Source organism: Dysidea avara, chromosome 11 (genome assembly GCF_963678975.1).
Source record: "Dysidea avara chromosome 11, odDysAvar1.4, whole genome shotgun sequence".
NCBI lineage: Eukaryota > Metazoa > Porifera > Demospongiae > Dictyoceratida > Dysideidae > Dysidea > Dysidea avara.
Window position 1 is genome coordinate 13,922,859 of NC_089282.1, and position 7,548 is coordinate 13,930,406.

General features: G+C 38.6%; 1 pseudogene; it reads left to right on the forward strand.

Annotated features, from left to right (window-relative positions):
• Positions 1–1,143: 1,143 nt before the first annotated feature.
• Positions 1,144–6,437, forward strand: LOC136239415 (E3 ubiquitin-protein ligase MYCBP2-like; annotated as a pseudogene).
• Positions 6,438–7,548: the final 1,111 nt, after the last annotated feature.

Below are 7,548 nucleotides of genomic sequence, written 5' to 3' on the forward strand. Positions count from 1 at the left end.
TCAATCCAGTCACTGCAGAAAATACGGACGATTCCTGTTTATGTACAGAAGCCGAGAATTGACACCTTGGGATGTCAGCAAAAAGAAATGGAACACGAAGTAGGACAAAGGTAAGTCCATGATGCGTGCATTGTACGTACTGTGGTATGCCAAAAGGTACTTGTCAGGTTGAAGCGACATCGAACAGTGAAAAAATCAAGCCCATAGCCTTAGCCGTTATTGAGTTACGCTTGTCTGAAGGCATCAGTTAGTCAGTAGAAAATTCCATTTTGTAATTAGAAGCATAATTCCATTTTGTAATTGTAATTACAACTACAAAATTCCATTTTGTAATTGTAATTTTGTAACTGACCTGCAGCTGGTTATTGAGAGATCTGGGTGTCTTTTACTCATTTCTTAGAGTTCCATTGTATAGAGGTTATTGTAATGTTACAAATATGTTATTTTGTTATAGGTGTTTGGTAGTCTCCTGTCAACCAAAGTAGACACAAAGGAGAAAGATGAAACTGATAGTGGGAAGAAAGAGGAGGGTGACCAACAGGTACAGTATACAGTATTACTCCATTCCCATTGCTCCTTTTCCCACTGCAATTCCATGTTGCTCCTAATCCATTCCATTCTAGTTCCTGTTTCTCCATTTTCATTCCATATTCCTGTAGTATGTTATAATTCAATTAAATTGTTTCTTGTTTTTCCAGTCTTCTGAAACAGACCTTCACGAGCAGTTGGGCAGTCTGTTTGGCAAGGACCAGTACATGTCATCAAGTCCATCCACTCTGAGAGGATGAAAGAAGACTGGTAGAGCAAGCTTGGAAAACTGGTTAAACCAGATAAACAAGATAAGTCACAGGAAGGAGAAGATCAAGAGCAGTCCAGTCCTGATACCGAGCTTGTTTCCATGGTGATGGGATTGCGCCAATCAGAAGTGGGCCAACTATTGTTAGCTGAGCAAGCAGAGTTGATAAGAGATTTGTTAGTGTTGCTACATGTATCAACCAACAGAATACAACTACAGGTAACTACAATGATACAATTCTGTATAGGACACATATACACACACATACACGCACGGTACGCACATACACACACACATATACACACACACACACACTAAAGCACAATATTACACATATTTATCTGCAGGTGGTAGCTAGCACTGCTAGAGAAGGTCATTCCAGTCATAACACCTCGTAAACTTGCAGACTATCTGAACATAGCCCTACTTCCCCCTGAGGGCTACAGTGCCATTGCTGCAGCCATTAGCAGTGGAACAGCAGTCCTCAATCACGTCGGACTACTGGACATCTTCCTAGCATGTGTATCCAAAGCACTGTCAGTACAGGCTAAGGCTAAGGGACGATCTGCTAGCCTGTTACAGGACATTGGTGGTGGGCCTAAAGGACCAGGTGTGGATTAGTTTTTGTGTGTGGGTTATTAATATGTCAGGTGTTCAGTTTCATGATTAATGTCTATCATAGCATCTAAAGTACCTCTTATGACTCAGAAATTTAGGCCGTGATAAAGAAATCTTCTCACATGTTGATACAAGTATATAGAACTACACATCTTGGAACCAACTCTTCTCTTTATTGACAAACTCAAAGGTTCCACTACTTTAAACTCTTTTCTTGTTCATGGGATTAAAGTGTCATATTATCCAACAGGCATTACTCTGGCATCACTGTTAGCCAGTGAGAAACCAGCGATAGTTGAGGCAGAAGTGAAGGAGAAGAGATGGTGGTTGAAGGTAGCCACAGAAGTCATAAAATTCCTTGGCAACATGACCAAGGTAAACCTACACTACACTACTTGTATTACACCAGCAACATCCACTTTATTTTAAAGCTTTCATTTTCAATATTTCCCTTGTGTAAAATTCCTGTAACTTTATACCAACTAATGTTTATATTCTGTATTAGCAGGAACTCTCTGCCTAGCATGTACCAGCAAAAGGGAGTGAGGGGGCTTCTGTTGTTTAGATACTTAAAGGTGCCTTTTGTAAAAGAATTCTCTTGTTTTTACGAGTCTAGTTAGTATCATAGATGCACCATTTGGTGAAATAGTGTCCTTTGGGTACATGTGGTATTGAAGATGATGTTCTGTGTTGTAGGGAGAGTATGTTACCTCATGGTCTGAGATAGCTAAGGCTGCCATTGGTCAAACTGTACTACATCTTACTAAGTTGACTGAAGACTCTCGAGTACCCATCCCTGGAATGTACTCACAAACAGTAAGTGTGTCTGTGTGTGCATGTAGTCTGTCTGTCTGTCTGTCTAGTGCATAGTGTATATGTGTGTATATGTGTGTGCATGATGTACATATCTGATATCATGATTATCTATATATATATACACTGTTACTTGTAGATGTGGTTATGTCTCGGAGCTCTCTGTGTGATTGATGAACATCACGCTGAGGTGTTGTCCTCAGGCCAGTGGATGGGACAAGATGGCAAGCCCAGAACTAAGGTGTGTAGAACATTTAAATTAGAAAATTTATTGCAATATAACCACTTTATTCTGGACACCTTGTGTTCTTATCAGAAGGTGTCCTGGTTCCAGGAGTCTATACACACTAATACAAATGTACTATAGAAAAATATGCTTTTTCTTGAGGTGTCCACACTTCAGTAACCAAGTTTTTTTATGTGTGTTATATAAGTAGTCCAACACTTGTCATTTAAAAAAAAAAAAATGAATCACAACTATTTCTGATAACATGTACATACCTGTTTAGTATGCAAAATGTTAAATTTTTATTAACTATATTGCTTTGTTTTCCAGGTTTGTTATATTCTTTAGCCTTCTGCTGAATAGATCGCTGTCTTGGCCAGCTGTCTCAAGCCCCCTAAGTGTTGCTTCCCAGTATTAAATGTCAGTAGCTAAGGCCACTTATTGGATAACTTTCTGTTTCAAACCCCCCACCCTCATTAGTATGTCTCACCACCTAAATTTGGTTATTATTATAAGTTTTCACCATTATTTCATGATCTCAATGTTTAATGATTGTATAGAAGTTATGAACGATCTTGCTTACATAGCTAGGCATAGAGAAAGGAAGGCTAGATGGGCTGAAGACCAACCTAGATGTCAGGAGAAGAGACTTTAACTCTTCCACTTCTCTCAATAAGTTATAAAGATTGAGATACTCTAATAGAGCATTCAGCTAGCTCTAATGAAGCAATCAGGTACATGTAAGACTGTACTGAATAATGAGGTGCCACCATGAATTGGTTTAGGCTAACTTGATCTGAAACATAAAATTAATAGTAAGTTGACAAATGTAGGAAAGTTGTTAAAATCGATTTTAGAACTGACAGACCATGTGTCACACATGTTTTCTCAAGCAAATGTCAAACAAGCCAAACAATGTCAGCATGTAGCTTTGAGCTGGCATGATGAAAGTGCCTCCCTTATTAAGAAATTTTGTCTGTCCACACACACAACACACACACACACACACACAACACAACACACACACAACACAACACACACACAACACAACACACACAGAGACAATCTTTAGCCAGGTGTGGGTTTGTGACTGAAAACATTCTGTCACACACTTAGACTTTCCATATTTACAAGGCAAAGCTATGTGTATTATGTACCTACACATTTGCTTTACTTTAGCAAAGTTTAGGGGTATTATATCATGTCTGTACTTTTGATTATCAATCAAATTTCTGGTGTAGTCTTTCCCACTCCCACCCTTATGAAGAATTAAATTGAACACTGTTTTAAGTTGAAAGGCATTGTTATTGCCTGGCAAAAATTCAGTATCGTAATGACTTCACAGGACGAGTTAAGTAGTTGACTTTCACCCACTGCTTTTATAGCACTGTGTGTACTATTAATTGTGGGTTTGAGTTTTGTTGCATATCATTACCTTACCTAGCAATGCTGCTTATTACCATTGTGATTTTGTTCCATTGTTTGCTTGCTTATAAGGCATATTGTGTTAGCTACTCTTTGCTCATAATAAAAGCCTGAGGCATGAACAGACACCAAGCTCAATTAATCATGCATGGTCTTGTAATAAAACTGTATCAACACAGGCCTGTTACATTTACCCTTATTAAAAATGTTCTCAATTACTTTTAAAGTCCTAGTTCCAACCCAACAAACAGAGAAGATATTGCTGGTATACTCTATTATCATCATTATGAACATTTCTTCTCTTGTAGCCATTATGTGACAATCATGATGATGGGACTACTCAGGCGTTAATCCTGTGTGACATGTGCGGTAACCTTTGTGGTGACTGTGATCGTATCCTTCACTTGCCCAAGATGATGAAGAGCCATCAGAGACAGGTGAGAAGTGTGTTCTCTTGTTTCTTTGTACCCAAATAGTTACGTGAATGTGTCAACTAGCAGTATTAAGCCTGACAGAATCATAATGTGTTTGATCTTTTAACATAACATCTAGATAGTTTTTGCTGTAACTAACAGGTGGCTATGTTAACATACTGGGGTGGATACAGTGTGTAGTTGGTATTATGATACCATCTCTTCATTTTACAGGTATTCAAAGAGGAAGAGGAGGCCGTTAAAGTTGATCTTCATGAAGGCTGTGGTCGTATCAAGCTCTACTGGGCCATGGTGTTGGCTGATTGTAGGACACTGAAAGGATTAGTGGAGTTCAGGGAAACCACCAGTGGTTTGTGAATATGTGATTGTGGGTTTGTGATATGTGTCTGTGTTTTATCAGGGACTGGTGGAGGACAGTGGAGGTTCTGTGGTTCTACCAATGATACTGGTTTGCTGGCAATTGGTATGGTATGTGCTGAAAAGGACTGTCAAGAATGTGCCAGGGTTATCTGTACCAAGACACTGTCATGTGGCCACCTTTCAAGGAGAAGAAGAGTGCTTACCTTGCTTGCATGGCTGTAAGACAAAACAGGAAGGAGATGAAAACGAAGTTAAGAGCAAACTACAAGAGCTCAAACAAGATGCTGATGACATGTGTATGATATGCTATACAGAGAATCTTTCCTGTGCTCCATTCATACAGGTCAGTTACACATCTCCAGTAATGCCAGTATTACACTGTCCCAATTGTAGCTGGAGTGTGGTCATGTATTTCATTACCATTGTTGTAACTTGGCACTCACGAAGAAGTGGTCTGGTCCAATGATTAGCTTCCGTTTCGTGTTCTGTTCACTGTGTCAAGTAAACAACCACCAAATATATTACAAATTACTTATCATGTATTTTTGTTTAGAATGTTCCTATTGCTCATCCGAAACTAAAGGCTGTTGTTGATCCAGTCACCATGTTGTATGAAAATGTGAAGCGAAAATGTCTTCTAAGGTTGGAGTACGAGAACAAGAAGAATTGTGAAGCTCTCACTAACCCAACATCTAAATGGTACCAGCTACCATTTGAATATGCAATGTCACTCTACTGTTACTACGTGTGCTTCAAATGCAAGAAGGTTGGTTTTGTTTAAACTGGATAGAGTATTTTACTATTCTTTATTTTTAGTCTTACTATGGAGGCGAAGCAAGATGTGTTGAACAAGCTGGTATTAGTGATGAGTATAACCCGAGTGAATTGGTCTGTGGAGGCTGTTCTGATGTAGCCCAAGCTCAGGTATTCATAAAGTATTGACTTTCATGTGTTGTAGTAATTGTGGTGTTTGATTTCAGGTCTGTGCTAAGCATGGGACCGACTTTTTGGGCTTGGTTATACCTAACCAATGCTGTTAAGGCACCCACGACAGTACAGTATTGTGAAGCTGATATTTTTGGCCAGAAAAACCCAAACCTCCTAATATACATTACAATGACTGTTAAGGAATCCTTAAAATATCTTCACACATTGAAAATCTAATTAGTAGCCTTGTAGATATGGTACTCCTGCATAAGACATGTTCAAGCCTAACAATAGAGATGTTCAGAAGTATATACTTGTAGGAGTTGAACATGTCACTTCCTGTGATGTTTATTATAATAATAAACCTCATGCAGTGAAGTGCATCAGTTGTGTTGGTGGAAATTGGTCTTAGCTGTGACTGAGCATCCTAGCCTACTACAATGAAGCTGCTTGTTGTGATGTGTATTTGTGTTCTACTGGTTGCTGTGGAGTGTAGACCTGTTAAGAGAGCTGAAGCACCACCAGTTACTGCTGAAGAAGGAAACAGTAGGGGAAAGGTGGGCACAACATATACAGTGACACTAGTGACAGAATCAGGCAGTGGCAGTGGCAGTGGTGAAGAAGAGATAAAACCAGATTTTGAAGCTATATCATTAACTGACTTTGCACGTATATTTTATGAAACATTTGGTGTTAGTCCAGAGGAATGGTTGAGGAAACACCAAAACCCCTAGAACTTCTGGCAGTGAAAGTAACTGAGACAATTATAAGAGTAAATGAGTACATATATCCTACTGTACTTTCATGTGCACACTTGAAAAACTACTGAATAATCTGACATTGTGTCAAATGTAATTATTGTGAAGTTCTTTTAGCTGAGCTAAACAATGTAAGCTTGTGGTTTGTTTAGATAAACAACATTCCTTACACAAACAGTGTTCATAGGTAATCACTGGTAATCATGTTATTCTACCACCCAAAGATCCCACTACATTATTCCAACTTAGCCAGCTGTTATGCTACACCCATAATTTGTCCACCAGTCATGAGAAATAAACAAATTAGTACTGGGTGGTGGAGGCTACTGTGTAAACTGCCTAACCTAATAATAATTGCAGTTGCATTACTTACACACACTTAGTGCTAATGGATGCATTATGGAAGTGTACAAGTAACTTTCATTGAATTGATCATGCTGTACCATGCTAACCGGGCTGAACATGAAGCAGCACAATCTGTATAATTATATAAATAAGACATGGCCTACATGATTATATTCACTCTCCTATAATCTTTTGAGCCATAGATATAGTTATCAGATTAACCTGCGAGTGACTGGTGATGACCACCTCAAATCTGCAATGCATACAATTTCAAGACTACCTTGCAGTTCTTCACTTCAACCTGAGAATCACTTCATGTTATGTAGGTCACTACTGAATAGTGTTCTGCGATACAGTGCATTTTGTGTATCATGCATCATCATCAATACACTGTTTGATACACGATACTGCATGTATCACGATACTATAATGAAGTGGTCATGGCTAGTTATAACTGGCATATTAGCTAATAAGTATAACAATAGCCAATAACTGTACGTTAAAGAGCTGACACTGATTCTACATTCACTGTGTATACAAATTTCTTTATTCAGTGAATGCTGATAAACTACTGTGTTATACTGATGTGACAAATATAGCTAGTGTGTTCTGATATGATTTTTAGCATGGGAAACAGAGTTGCTATTAAAAATAGTACCTGCCTCTATTACACCATCCAGACAATTAGCTACCACAAACATTTTAACACATGCTCCCACAAAGGCTTGTCCGGATTACTCCGCATTTTGATGAGTTGTCAAGATGGCTAGTAAGCTGTATATACAGCAGATTTGTTTACTGCTTAATGGTGCAGTTCTTTATACTTAAAGTGTAACAGCTACTGTT